The 15,992-nt window shown below is 40.4% G+C and overlaps 1 pseudogene; it reads right to left on the bottom strand.

Moving 5' to 3' along the window:
* Positions 1–2,077: 2,077 nt before the first annotated feature.
* Positions 2,078–15,992, bottom strand: part of LOC105508328 — a 50,595-nt pseudogene continuing 36,680 nt past the window's right edge.

Genomic DNA, 15,992 nt, shown 5'->3' with positions numbered 1-15,992 from the left:
TTTACGTATTGATTTATCAAATAGATGCATTATTTACTGCTGTTATGATACATATCAAATTCTCTAACCCCAATATACTTCTCCTTTCCTTCACCTTCCCAATACAGTTATCATGTTTTTCAGTAAAATCAATAACTGTTGTTTGCATCATCATAACAACATAAAATATTGTTCTCTGCATAGCAAATGCTACAATATAATTATGCTTGTATACTTTTTGATTTTTACTGGTATTACTTAATTATCATAATCATCTATATATTTTATCATAATCATCTATATATTTTATGAGACAAAAGATACCATATCTATAAGCCATATCTATAAACAATATCCTTAGATGTTTCCAATCTCTCCATTATATGCCTATGTTTAAATATACCAGATGATGTATCAATTTTATGTTGTTCCTGGATACCTTCCTCATGAAAGTCTCCCTCCTATTTCCCAATTCTAAACCAGTTGCTCTCTGGACTCAAGGATGGCTGTTATCCTGAACTTCGGTTTTACAAGATCTTGTCTAGAATTTCCTATATTCTGAACCTCAAGTTTTTCCCTTCCTTATTTTACTCTCTAATTGTACCGGAACACATACTTTTAGCTTCCTCAGTAAAGGTGAGTGAAAGCCAAGTTTTTTAGTATATTATTTAACTCCCATATATTCAATAATTTTCCAGATTTCCTTATGTCATCGATTTCTAATTTAGTTCCGTTTCTAAACATATACTTTGTATGACTTGAATTCTTTCAAGTTTATTGAAACATATTTTATGATCTAGAACATGGTCCATCTTGCAAAACTGTGTGTTGATTTGTTTGATGTACATTTGGTCCTTGATAAATTTGTTCCCTGTGTACTGTGTGCTGTTGTTGGGAGGAGCAGTCTATAAGTGTCAACTAGGTCAAATTGGTTGATAGCATTGTTCAAGTTTTCTATATCCTTCCTGACTTTCTGTCTTGTTGTTCCATAAATTGAGAAAAGGGCATTAAAATCTGTGACTAAAATTGTGGATTTGTCTATTTCTCCTTATAGTTCTATTGGGTTTTGCTTCAAATGTTTTGAAGCTATATTATTAGGTACAGAAATACTTAGGATTGCTGTGTCTTCTTGATTTACTGACTCCTTTGTCATTAAGAAATGACCTTCTTTACCACTGGTCATGTTTTTTGCTCTGAAGTTCACTTTGTTTGATACTAACATAGCCAGTGCAGATTTCTTTTAATTCATACTAGGATAGTATATGTGCTTCCATTCTTTTAGTTTTAATCTATGTGTGTCTTTATGTTTACATGGGGTTTCTTGTGGGCAACATATAAACGGGGTCTTGCTTTTTTATCCAATCTGATTATGTCTGCATTATAATTAGGATGTTTAGAACATTTCCATTTAGTACGTTTATTGACATCACCATCATGATATTTGTTTTCTATTTGTCCTAACTGCTCTTTGTTTACTTTCTCCTCCTCTTTTTTGTGCCCTTTTGTTTTGTATTGAGTATTTTTTATTATTCCATTATATCTCCTTTGTAAACTAATTAGCTGCAATTCTTCATTTTATTATTTTAATGGTTACTTTGTGGTTTACAATATAATTTTTAAATTATAACAATCTCCCTTCTAGTAATATTATGCCACTTTATATTATATGGCTTAAGAACCTCACAATAGTTTACTTCTATTTCTCTCTTTCTAGCCTTTGTGCTAATGTTGTAGTATATTTTACTTCTACATATATTATGTACCCCAGGCTACATTGTTATTATTTTTGTTTAAGTAGTAAATTATCTTGTAAAGAGACGTAAGTAAGTTTTTTAAGTCATGTACTAACCAATGTGGTTACTTTTTTATTTTATTTTATTTTGTTTTTGGCTGAGTACAGGGGACTTTATGATGGTACAGTACATGGCAAGGTGGGACTCCCTAGGCCCCTCTCATTCTTCAGGGTTTCTGGCATGAAAACTGTGTCAAGGGGAGATTCTTAGTACGAAGGTGAATGACTGTGGCAGGGACTTCCCAGTCACTGAAGGCCCCTCTCCTCCATACATGCTCTCACTGGGGCTGGTGGTCCAGGGAGTTCTTACTCCTTGAAGGCCATGTGAACTATAAGGTCTAACACCCTGTTGATGTAGCCAAATTCATTGTCACACCAGGAAATGAGCTTGACAAAGTAAGTGGTAATTGAGGGCATTTCACCAACATTGAAGGGGGAAAGAGTAGGTGTCACTGTTAAAGACAGAGGAGACAACTTAGCGCTCAGTGTAGCCCAGGATGCCCTTCAGGGGAGCTCTCCAATGCCTACTTTACCATCTTATTGATATCATCATATCTGATAAGTTTCTCCATATGGCAGATCAAGTCCATGACTGATACATTGGCAGTGAGGATATGGAAGACCATGCCAGTGAGCTTCCCATTCAGCTCAGGCATGGCCTTGCCCACACCCTTGGCAGGACCAGTAGATGCAGGAATGATGTTCTGGAGAGCCCTGTGGCCCTCACACCACAGTTTCCCAGAGGGGCCATCCACAGTCTTCTTGGTAGCAATGATGGCATGGACTGTGGTCATGAGTCCTCCTCTACAATGCCAAAATTATCATGGATGACCTCGGCCAGGGAGGCTAAGCAGTTGTTGGTTCAGGAGGCATTGCTGAGGATCACGAGGTTCTTTTTTCACTTCTCATGGTTAATGCCCACCAAAAACATGGGGGCATTAGCAGAGAGAGAAGAGATGATGATCCTTTTGGCTCCCCACTCTAAGTGAGTCCCAGCCATCTCCAAGATACTGAAGATACTGGAGGATTCCACAGCATAATCAATGCCAGCATCAACCCATTTGATTTTGGTGGGATCTTGCTCCTGGAAGATGGTGATAGTATTACCATTGGTGACACATTTCCTGTTCACAGCCTTGACAGTGCCATGGAACTTGCCATGGGTGGAATTATACTGGAACATGTAGACTATGTAGTTGAGGTCAATGAAGGAGTCATTGATGGTGACAATATTTATTTTGCCATAGTTAAAAGCTGGTGCTTCATGAGAAGTTGCAGCAGTATATCAAACAGAAGGAGCAGAGACTAGTTGCCATTTCTGACGCTCATCATTCCTTTGCATAGGTCCATATTTCTATCTGGTATGATTTTTCTTCTGCCTGAAAGACTTCCTTTAACATTTCTTATAGTCTATGGGGTGACAGAGCCTTTTAACTTTTGTATCTCTGAAAATTTACTTAATTCAACTTCAGTTTCTGTTTTGAAAGATACTTTCTCTGGTTATTGGTGTCTATTGAAATTCTCTCTTTCAATGCTATTAAAAATGTTGCTTGACTATCTTCTTGCTTATATTGTAATTGTTTCTAATGGAATATCTAATCCTAATCTTTCTTCCTCTGTCTGAAAGGTGTCTTTTTTCCTCTGGCTGCTTTTAACATATTTACCTTTTGCTAGTTTTGAACAATTTGACTATGACATACCTGGGTGTAAGTTTTTTCTTTCTTTCTTTCTTTTTTTCTTTGCTTGAATTTGGGTTTGTTGAGCTTCTTGGATCTGTGGGATTATAGTTTTCATCAAATTTGGAAACTTTAGGGCTATTGTTCTTTAAATGTCTTTCCCTCCATCCTCTTTTGGTGCCCCAATTACCCATAATATTAGGCCCCTTGAAATGGTCCCACCACTCACTGGTGTTCTGTTCGTTTCTTTTGAGTCTTATTTCTGTTTCATTTTTTATCGTTTCTATTGCTACATTATCAAATTCATTAATATTTTCTTCTGCAATATCTAATATGTTGGTAATCCTTCCAAGTAGGACTTTGATCCCAAACATCATGGTTTTGATCTCTAGACTGTGTGGAATACAGTTGCAGCCATTGTTTTAATGTCTTTGCCTGATAATTCTACTGTGTCAGTTCTGCATCAATTTTAATTGATTGTGTTGTTTTCTCCTCAATATGTGTTGCATTTTCTTTTTTTGTTTGTATGCGTAGTCATTTTTGTTTAAATGCTAGACATGATCAATTTTACCTTTTTGGATGCTGGATATTTTTATAGCTCTATAAATATTCTTAAACTGTATTCTAGAAATAACCTAAAAATAGTTTGATTTCTTGGGGTGTTGCTATTAATATTTGATAAGCAAGACCAGAACAGCATTTGATTTAGGGATAATTATTTTCCATTCATAAGGAGAGATCCTTCTGATACTCTTCCTGGTGATGTTTGCCAGTCTGGATGGTAGAAATAGAAACTATTCCCAGACCTATGTGAGCTCAAGGTACTGTTACCTCTAATTCTTTTACACAGTTCTTTCCCCCGCTTCTGCAAGGATGCTGGTCAGCAATTTACTGAATACTTGAGGGGGCCCTTCTGCAGTTCTCTAGAGTTGCCTCTCTGTTCTGTCTAGTACTCTGCCCTATGCGTTCCAGTTGTTTTGATCTCTCCAGACTGTCAGCTTAATCTCCTTAACCCTTAGTTTAATCTCCCCAAATTCAGTTCCATGGCTGGAAAACTCTCTCAACACAGTAAGCTGAGGCATAGTTAATTCTTCCCCATCTCTCAGGGATCATTGATGTCTTGAAATCAATTGCTGCCTGGTATCTGATGTCTTGAAAACATCGGTTTTCAGTTGTTTTGGGTAGGAGGGTTATGTCTTTTTAAGTAATTTTCTTCCTTTGATTTTTTTCTATCTTTTCTTCTGATCTTATAATCAGTTGAATGGTGGACCTAGGTGTCATTTTTTTCATTTGTTTTTGTTTTTACCCTTTCTTTCTCCAGAAATTGTCTTTACTTCATCTCCATTCTAGTGATCTCCCTAAGGTATTTTTCAAGGTTTATATAATTTCCTACATTATCTTTGTTTTCTTTGGGTTTCTCTTTTGATTTATGTTTTCATGTTAGACACTTTTCTCCAATGGCTATGTTTTGAATAAGGAAATGTCTAGGTAAGCCTGAATCATGTGGTAATTCCAAATAGTAAAGAAGCTACCAATGATTACTAATGTCATGTCAGAAGCGTTCAGTAGCCAAACCCACTGACCAAAAGTGGCACAATTTAAGCTTCAATAAATATAATAATACTAATGCCTTGGATAGAACAAAGTAAATATTTTTAAATCTATGGGTTCATGACAACTGTGAAGCAAAACAAAACCTAATTCCTGACATTTGGAAAGTCCACGGCAGGATTACATTTAGTCATCATGACAACCATAGGAGCTGCTTATTTTGCACCCACTTTAAAATGGAAACTGAGGATTAGAGGTTGAAATGACCTGTCAGGGTCACATGACTGCTAGTGGTCAGTGACAAAGTTGGAATTCTATCCTGGCCAATGTTTCTTCACTACCCTCCCACCCCTGCCTCATTTGTCTTATATATAAATCCTGGAGTTACCAGTAAGAATATCTTTGGAGAAGTAAAAATTCTTCCAGTCCACTTCCTGGTGGCTGTGGTCATTCACCAGATCCCTGTTCCCCTCTGATGGGGCTGGTCTGTTGCAGAGAGCACTCAGGAAATCTGCCAGACCCTCAGTCTAGGCCTCCAACCTGGCCTCTAGCTCTAAGGTGCAGGCAGGAGGGAAGCAGCAGCTCTCAGGTTCCACGGCAGAAAGGCAAGATGAGTTGGGCTGGGTCTCTGCTGCTTTTCCTTCCCCAGTCTCTGGCCTGCAGTCTGTATTCCAGGAAAACAGTACAGAAAAAGCAGCGGGAATGGTGCAGGGGGATGGGATGCTGCCCGAATACAGGCTAAGAGCCAGTCTTTTTTAGGAAAACATGACATAAACCCTAAAATATCTAAGGGTGAAAAGATATAATGCCTGGTACTTGCTTCAAAATAACACAGGTGGGAGGAAATAGAGATGATTTGAGATTGGCCATGTATTGCTAAGCATTGACACTGAGCAATGGGTGTGTGAGGGTTTATTATACTCTTCTCTTTACTTTTACATGTTTGAAATTTTCTATAACAAAACATTTTTAATGAAACTGTTTAGAAATTCTGTGAGTGAGCAAGACTTGTGTATTGGAGGTCTCCACTCTAATGAAACGGGTCAGCAGCATGCCAGCTAGATTTGGGGAGCTCTCAGTTATCAGTGGGTGAAAGTATTTTCTCTAGGGTTTCTCCGAAGAGAAGTTCTCCAGTTTCCTACCTAAGGTTTGCATGCTTGGATTTGTATGTTTTCAGAGACAAAAGAGGGACACAGCCTATGGGCCCTATGTTTCATTAGGGTGGTTTTGACTTACTCTTCTGCTTCAGCTCAACACCTTCCCTGCCCCCATCTCTATCTGATATCCCTGAATGATTCCAAAGAATACATTTTCAGTATTATTCATAGAATAGAATCTCCTGCTCACACAGCATCAGGGAGGATATCCAGGGATCCAATTCTTCCTTTTGCAAAATTTCAGTTCAATAAGTTCAGTATTCAGTCCCTGTATTCTGTCCCACACTTCATGCTCACCTTCAGGTTTTCTTGGTGCCTCTAAATTCTTAAGTACTACAGAAGGAAGTTTGCAGGAGACAATGAGTTTTCCAGTCATCAGTATCCTTCTTGGTCCCTCATTAGCATCCCTCTTAATAAGTAATTTAGGTTATAACTTCCTCTATTCTATTATGTCAGGTACAACTCCTAGTTCTGTTTTCAATCTTCCAAAAATTGGTTTAAATCTCTTATACTTATCATTTAATATTTATTTCTTCTTTTTTGGGCCCCAAGAGGTAAAGGGAGAAGAAAAAAAGCACATGAAATCAACACGTCAATTTAACTAGAAGACCAGCTAAGACTAATTTAAAATAAAAGTTGCCTCATGGGAGAAACTGTTTAACTTGTTTACCATCACACCTAACACAGTGTCGTGTGCAGAAGTAATTCTGAATAATGCTTATGACAGTCACAAATTTTTTTTTATTTATGATGTGTGGCAGGAGGTCAAAGGCACAAGAGCAGAGGAAACCTCTTTTGCTTTGCAAAGAAAACAGGAAAATGTCCAGAGCTCAGAAATTGATTGGTGATGTATGTGCCATTATTCTTTTCAAAGCTACATTTGAAATATTTTTGGCTTTAACTTTCCTTCCCTTATACCAATCATTTTAGTTGTTAAGTTTGTTTAGAAAGTAATTTTTAAAAGATTACACTGATAACCCTAAGCCAGTTTGAGGCAGGCTAAGTCTGCGGATGTGGAACACTCAAAATGTCCATTAGTACTCCTCTTTTGTCACTTACCACCCAGGGGATCACGCCTTTGGTATGAAAGTTGTTTATAAACTGGTAGCTTTATTTTTAAAACAGAATGGAAGGGCTGAGGTGGAGCTAGGCAGAAGATTGTATGATTAAAGTTTTGAGATCCGTACACATTATGAACCAGTCCTGGGTTTGTGAGTATTTTATAACTCAACCATTAACCACTAATCTGTTGGAACCTGATGCAAAAAGTTTCAATCTCTTTCTAAAACCATAAGGTACTGTTGGGAAGCCAATTCTTTCTACATAATCCCTCAACAAAAGGAGATAATAATAACTTCTATTTAGATGACATAATTTCATGAAGCTTATGATTATCTATTTCACAATTATTTTGGCATTATAGAAACCTACTGTGATGTTTTCCACGTTTTGGAAATGTGGTTAAAGAGGCTAAACTGGCCTAATTCAACCAGGCTTCAAAAAATCACACCATCTTTCTTTTTCTTTTTTTTTTTTGAGACTGAGTCATGCTCTGTCACCCAGGCTGGAGTGCATGGGCGCAATCTTGGCTCACTTCTGCTTGGCAACTACCGCTTCCTGGGTTCAAGCAATTCTCCCATCTCAGCCTCCCAAGTAGCTGGAACCACAAGTGCGTGCCACCACGCCCAGCTAATTTTTGTATTTTTAGTAGATACGGGATTTCACCCTGGCTCACTTCTGATCTTGGTAACTTCTGCTTCCTGGGTTCAAGCTCTTCTCCCACCTCAGCCTCAGAAAGTAGCTGGGACCACAGCTGCGTGCCACCACATCTGGTTAATTTTTGTATTTTTAATAGAGATGGGGTTTCACCATGTTGGCCAGACTGGTCTCCTGACCTCCTCAAGTGATCCCAAAGTACCAGGATTACAGGCGTGAGCCACTGTGCCAGCCTCACACCATCTTTAAGATAATACTTCCTTCATGGCTATAGTGGTTTGTTTTCCCTCTGAGATTTTCATTTGTGTCACCTCTTCTCTTCTACTCGGGTATTATTATAATGTAGTAACAGGTTCTTCTAGAGGATCAGACATTTTGCATTATGCATAATGGAGGGAGAATATTCTATCTTACCCAAGTTGTCTTTATGATTATATATATTTAAACAAACAAACAAACAAATAAACCTTCCAGTTCTTCTTGCTGAGTCATGTTCAAGAGCAATGTAGAGGATGTTTCAAATGACTTCCCTGGAGTTCAGACAACCTTAAACTTCCTATTACCCTTCTCTACCTTCCCTCTATTGACTAAATTTTCTACTAGTAAATAGAAAGCTCAATTTTAGAAACATATTGCTGTGACCTGCATTAGTTGTTTGCTGCTGTAACAAATTACAACAAACTTAGTGGCTTAAAATAATACAAACTTATTATCTTAAATCCTGGAAGTCAGAAGTGAAAAATGGGTCTCACTGGGCTAAACCCAAGGTGTTGGCAGGGCTGCATTCTTTCTGGACACTCAGGGGAAAAATCTGTTTCCTTGCCTTTTCCAACTTCTAGAGGCTGTCCACATTCTGTGCTTTGTGGCCCTATCCTCCATCTTGAAAGCCAGCAACCTTGGGCTGAGTCCTTCTACTGCTGCCATCTCTCCGGTTCTCACGCTTCTGCTTCTATCTTCCATTTATAAAGACTCTTGCGGCCAGGCGTTGTGGCTCATGCCTATAATCCCAGCACTTTGGGAGGCCGAGACGGGCGGATCACTTGATGTCAGGAATTTGAGACCAGCCTGGCCAACGTGGCAAAACCCTATCTCTACTAAAAATACAAAAAAGCCGGGCGTGGTGGCGGGTGCCTGTAATCCCAGCTAGTCGGGAGGCTGAGGCAGGATAATTGCTTGAACCGGGGAGGTGGAGGTTGCAGTGAGCCGAGATCATGCCACTGCAGTCCAGCCTGGAAAACAGAGCAAACTGGTCTCTAAAAAGAAATAACAAGGCAGGTGATTGGCAAGGTCAATGCTCAATTCTGCTTTGTAATGTAACCTAACATTCACAGGTTCTGGGGATTAGGATGTGGATATGATTGTGGGTGGGAGAGTGGGGGTATTATTCTGCCTACCATATAGTCCTAGTAGGCTTGTAGCAAATAAAGATGTCATTTTCTCCCCTTCCTTTGGGAGTAATTTGCTTGGTTGCTGTGGGAAGGATATCTAAATATTTTACAGGAATTTTTAGAACATCCATGAAGTAGGGGGGTGTATTGAAAGAATGAAGGTTATACGTTAGCATACATCAGAAACGTTTGTATGAGAAACTGTGAGCATGCCTGCATACAGAAAGTCATCAAGAGATCAAGTTGATTTGTGTGACTCACTCCACAACCGTGGGCCATGGCTCAGCCTCTCCATGTCCATTTCAGAACGTCATTGTACTTGCCCTCACTTTTGCCACACACACAAATTAAATTAAGTTTAATTTGAATGTTGCTTTTCTAAATGTAGACTTCAAGGGTAATATGACTGCAAACACTTTTTGTTGTGACAGAAAATCTAACCCAAATCTGCTTAAACAATAAGGGGAAATTTTTGTCCTAGAAAATGTGCAGAGTAGGTTAGTTTTAAAAAGTACATTAGTAATCATAGTCCCAGCTCTGTTTTGCCATGATTTTGCTGGCTCTGCTCCCCATCAGGTAGTAACTCGATTCTCAGGTAGAGCTGGTTCATCATGACAAAAATGATTGTAAGGCTGGGTACAGTGGCTCAGGCTTGTAATCCCAGCACATTGGAAGGTGGAGGTGGGTGAATCTCCTGAGCCCAGGAGCTCAAAATCAACTTGGGCAACATGGTAAGACCACATCTCTACAAAAAAAAAAAATACAAAAATTGGCTGGGCATGGTGGCATGTGCCCATAGTCCCAGCTACTTGGGAGGCTGAGGTGGGAAGATCACTTGAGCCCAGGGAGGTGGAGGCTGCAGTGAGCTGAGATCATGCCACTAAACTCCAGCCTGGGCAACAGAGTGAGATCCTGTCTCAAAAAAACAAAACAAAACAAAACAAAACAAAAAGTGACTGTAGCACTGCAAGCTCTTTTGTGTGTGTGTGTGGTAAGAACACTTAGTCTATCCTCTTCAAAATTTTTTAGTGCACATTACACTAGTGTTAACTATGGCTGCTATATTGTATGGCAGTTCTCTAGAACTTCTCACCTGGCTTAACTGAAACTGTATACCAATTGAACAGCTCCCTTTTTCCCCTCCCCACAGCCTCTGGTAACCACCATTCTATTATCTGCTTCTATGAGTGTGAATAAGTACATATGCTCCTCAATTTACTATGGGGAAACATCCTGATAATCCCATCATAAGTTGAAACATCGTAAGTCAAAAGTGCATTTAATACATGTAACCTACTGAACACTATACCTTAGCCCAGCCTGCCATAAACATGCTCGGAACACCTACATTGGCCTACAGTTGGGCAACACCATCTAACACAAAGCCTAGTTTATAATAAAATGTCGAATATCTCATGTTAATTTATTGGATGCTGTACTGAAAGTGAAAAACAGAATGGCTATATAGGCACTCGAAGTACAATTTCTACTGAATGCTTATTACTTTCTTTTTTTTTTTCTTTTTTTTTTTTTTGAGACGGAGTCTTGCTGTGTCACCCAGGCTGGAGTACAGTGGCACAATCTCGGCTCACTGCAAACTCTGCCTCCCAGGTTCATGCCATTCTCCTGTAGCTAGGACTACAGACGCCCACCACCACGCCTGGATAACTTTTTTGTATTTTTAGTAGAGACAGGGTTTCACTGTGTTTGCCAGGATGGTCTCAATCTCCTGACCTCGTGATCCACCTGCCTCGGCCTCCCGAAGTGCTAGGATTACAGGCGTAAGCCACCGCGCCCCACCTGAATGCTTATTACTTTCGCACCATCATAAAGTCAAGAAATCATTACGTTGAACCATCATAAGTTGGGGACCATCTGTAGTTACCATTGCTATCCACAGCTTACAGATGAGGACACTAAGGCTTAGGCAGATAAAATGACTTGCCCAGTATCTCAAAATAAATAAATAAATAAAAAATACATGGAAGCACTGGGACTTAAACCCAAGTCCCCCTATCTTCAAAACTCAAATCTTCTATTCTGTGCATATCACAGAAGTTTGAACCCAGTTCTGAACTACATATAATCAAGTTCTGGAAGTTATTTGTGAGTGGTCCTTTCCGAGCTTTTTATGCTTGTTCATTGGGATTTTGTCAGTCATTTTCCTTGTTTGTTTATTTTGTTAGATCCTGATCTTAGTTCGTGCACCATAAGACTTACGTCTTGATTTGGAAAGTGAACTCCAAGTCGTGGTTACTGGAGTTCTGGTTAATTGGGGTTTAACTGTACAAATCCAGAATAGCACAGCTTTTTTGCTTGCAAACAATATCAGCAGCTTGCAAACAGGGTCCTGGGCCGGCTGAGCATTTGAAGCAGAATCAGCCATTTGCTGCACCTTCATGAGAACCACAGTTCCTGCAGGAGGTGGAAAGTAAATACACTCAACCTAATTCCATTGTATTGCGTGGTTTTCATGGGTCACCTGACGCATCTATCAAAGGAGTGGAAGGTAGTTTCCTTAAGAATCTATGAGCCACAATCACCCACAACCACCTCTCAGTGACAGTCACTTGTGTGAATGAGCTGGGATCCAGACTCTGGGTCATTCCACTGATATGGCTTGAGAAGCACACAAAATCCTGTCTTTCATTCTTCTACCAGGACTCCTGGCCCACAGTCAGAATATGGCCTTCTCTGCACTGCATCCACTGCACTTTCATTGATGATAACAAGGGCTATCCATCGCAGGGTTCCTTTCATTTGCAGGTACTGGCCTAGGTGCTTTGCATACGTTCTCTTATCCCCAAAATAATACCCTGAAAGAGAGGTTTTATTGCCCCCATTTTGCAGATGAGCAAGCTGAAACTCAGACAATTGAAATAACTTTCACTAATTCAGCCCACAAGTACTTATGACTCTGTTAGGCATTTTGGCAGACTCTCAGGATACAGAACTAAAGCACCACCCTCAAGGTGCTTGAAGTCTGGTGGGAGTTCCAGACACGGAAACAGATAAATGTATCACTGGAAATTAAATGATAGAACTATGAACAGGGTATTGTGGGAGCAGAGAGGAAGTGCAAGGAATGTGGGGAGAAGAAAGTTCAACGGAGGCTTCCTGGAGGAGGTGACACACGAACTGAGTCTTTACGTCTGCATAGGAATCAGGTACAGAGATTAAGGGGAGGAAAAACAATTCCTGGGAGAGAGCAGGGTAAGTAGAACCAAAAAGACATGAAGCAACTTGATGTGGGCAGGAACCCAGGGGAGTTTAATGAAGCTGCCACCTACAGGGAGAGAAGACAAAGGTCGGAGCCATGGCTGGAGTGCAAATAGAACTCAGATTTAGGTGGACTTCATATCCTGTGGTAGGGATATTTCGTCTTCTCCTGGGGTTTTAAAGCATTTTAAACACAGTGTTGACTAGAATACAATGTATCAAATAAAGAAACCTTCATCTTCTAGAAGTTAGATCTCATGGCAAATGTTCTGTCCCCAAGGAAAAACAGAGAAATCTAAGGACTATATCCTTTATACTTTTTGACTCCTTCAAATATGCAGGGAACCTAAGGGAGAACTTGATTTGGGGGTCTGTTCACAAGTTAGCATGTCCCTTTTGTGAAATAGTCTTCATGCTTGACTTTTTATGTTTGCTGCTGTGAGAAGCTTGAATAGAGGGTTTTCCTAGGTCTTGCCAGCACTTCTCAGTTTTGCTTTTTGTTGTACAACCGTTGCCTCTTTGTACAGCCCCTGAAGAAACCCTAACAGGCACCCAGGCAACATGAATCCAAGGAAATATACCCAGTTTGATACCTACATTCTTCAAAAAGAAAATAGCTGGAAATAAAATGAATCAGAAAAGGCAAGGCCCCAGCAAGAAATTTTTCTGAATCACCTTAACAGAACACTGTCAAAAAGATGTCACTGGGGAAAATACCTGCAGCATAAGAAAGTTGATGTTAAATGTATCTGTGGCTGCAAAACAGCTCATGATAACATAGTCTAGTTACATGGCTGTGCTTTAAGAGACCAGAGCAGCACTTATTGAGCATCCATATGTGCAGAATGAGCTCCGAAAGGACAAGCCATATATCTTGAGGTCACTTGAGGTCAGGGGTTCGAGACCAGCCTAACCAACATGGCGAAATCCCATCTCTACTAAAAATACAAATACACCATATATCTGGTGTCTAATACATGACTGTAAAGTAGAATAAAACAAATAGTAGCTAGTGAATGAATGAATGAATGAATGAAAAAAGATTGCAAAGAATGTGGATACCAAAAAAAGAAAACCACACAATTGTGTAAAACCCAGAGAGATCTTAGAGATAAATTCATGCAGACTCCTCTTCACCAGCTTAGGAAAGAGAGGTCAACAAAGAGTTTTATTATTCGTATCTATAAAAGTCATTGGCCAGGCACAGTGGCTCACGCCTGTTATCCTAGCACTTTGGGAGGCTGAGGTGGGTGGATCACTTGAGATCAGGGGTTCGAGACCAGCCTAACCAACATGGCGAAATCCCATCTCTACTAAAAATACAAAAATTAGCGGGATGTGGTGGAGTGCACCTGTAATCCCAGCTACTTGGGAGGCTGAGGCAGAAGAATCCAGGAGGCAGAGGTTGCAGTGAGCTGAGATCATCCCACTTACTCCAGCCTGGGCAACAGAGTGAGACTCCATCTCAAAAAAAAAAAAAAAAAAATCCCAGGGCCCATAGAAGTTATCTGAACTACAGAAAGTACACTTGCCAAGCTTCAAAAGAAAAGGGTTCTATAAGCAAAGTGAGTCATAAAAACCTCTTCTGATTGTGGGAACCAAACGGTGGCAGGTTATAAAAGGAAAATGCAGCATGTTCCCATAAACCACATGGTAAGTCCTGGAGACAGTGTTAACAGGCTTTAGAGTATTCTCCTCTCTCTTGTCAATCATGATACCTACCCATGGGCATTCATAGTCTAGTTAATAAGAAAAAATATTGGGAGGCCGAGGTGGGCGGATCACCTGAGGTCAGGGGTTTGAGACCAGCCAGGTCAACATGGGGAAACCCCATCTTTACTAAAAATACAAAAATTAGCCAGGCATGTTGGCATGCACCCATAATCCCAGCTACTCGGGAGGCTGAGGCAAGAGAATTGCTTGAACCCAGGAGGCAGAGGTTGGAGTGAGCCGAGATTACACCACTGCACTCCAGCCTGGGGGACAGAGTGAGACTCCATCTAAAAAAAAAAAAAAAAAAATACATATATATATATATATATATATACACATACAGTCCTCACAATGCCTTTAAGCAGAGAGTCACTTTCAATCAAAAGAAAACTAATAGAATGCAAGCAGTGAAAGCGATGAGGGATAAGGCGTCCAAGAATAAAAGATAGAGAGACTGTCACTCACAGACAGGCAGGACACTTTTGCCTGCCTATCAACTGAAGGCTTACTTTGGCTTGTTTTCCCAGTAAAGATGGTAGGCTACACCAAACCATCATCACTCTCTCATCTCTGTCTTGTGAACACCGGCTCACAAATTTAAAAGAAGCTCCTTGGCCAGTGGTAAAGGTACAGCCCATAGCCAAGGAAACACTTTTCTTTCTTTGACTCCATTTGTCTTTCTGAGAGATCAAACATAGCAATGGCTAAAATATCACACCCCACCCAACTCACTTCCCAGACTAGATGAGAAAATAACAATAAAAGTCACACCAATGACCATGAACTTTGACTTGATCACTCCTTGCCCAAGCCTGTGCGGGAAAGCACTATCAGGGTTCTAATAACTATCAGAGGTGTCGTTCCAAAGAATCATTTGTTATCTCATTTGTTTACATGCAGAGTCATCTTCTACTTGTCAGAAATAGCTGTACTCATTCATGCACACTGTTTCATGCTAGATTTTGTTGTTGTTGCACCCTAGGGAACACATCCAGTGTGAATAAGGAAGTCTTGGTCTGAAGACTCACCAGGCTTGCTTTCTAGGAGAAGGATCTGTCCTTCCAGGAGAAGGATCCTAGGTGTGGGCAAGGGAGACTCAGCATAAGAAGCATCCTGGGGTCCCCACTTCCCTCTGCCCGTAGGATTAGGCTCTTAAAAGAGAAGTGCCACAGGCCTGGGATGCTATAATTATCTCAGTCATTTAAGGATTATGCTCCTGGGAGACTATAATTATCCAAATATTGTTGCATTCAGGGATATTTTACTTACAAGGAAGTGCCTTTATTTTTACAGGATCTTTCAAGAGGGCCCAAAGGGTGTGTCCTCTCTAATGTGGTTCCTAAATAAAGCTGGAAATAAACAACTGCATCTGGCATGAGGGTGGGGTCCAGCTGAATCCACCCCACCAAGGACTTTTGACGTGGGCAGAAAAAAAAATAACTTCCTTTTGTCACCTTAAAAAACAGTTATCAGTCATTCTAGGTCAAAACCTGGGGACTGGGCTGGGCCTGGTGGCTCATGCCTGTAATCCCAGAATTTTGGGAGGCCAAGGCGGGCAGATCACCTGAGGTCAGGAGTTTGAGACCAGCCCGGCCAACATGGTGAAACCCCGTCTCTACTAAAAATACAAAAATTAGCTGAGCATGGTGGTGCATGCCTGTAATCCCTGCTACTCAGGAGGCTGAGGCAGGAGACTCGCTTGAACCCAGGAGGCAGAGGTTGCAGTGAGCCAAGATTGTGCCATTGCACTCCAGCCTGGGCAACAAGAGCAAAACTCCATCAGAAAAAAAAAAAAAAAACC

This window comes from Colobus angolensis, unplaced genomic scaffold, assembly GCF_000951035.1.
Source record: "Colobus angolensis palliatus isolate OR3802 unplaced genomic scaffold, Cang.pa_1.0 Scaffold16, whole genome shotgun sequence".
NCBI lineage: Eukaryota > Metazoa > Chordata > Mammalia > Primates > Cercopithecidae > Colobus > Colobus angolensis.
Note: the sequence above shows the minus strand (reverse complement) of the source record. Positions and strands in the feature narration are given on the sequence as shown.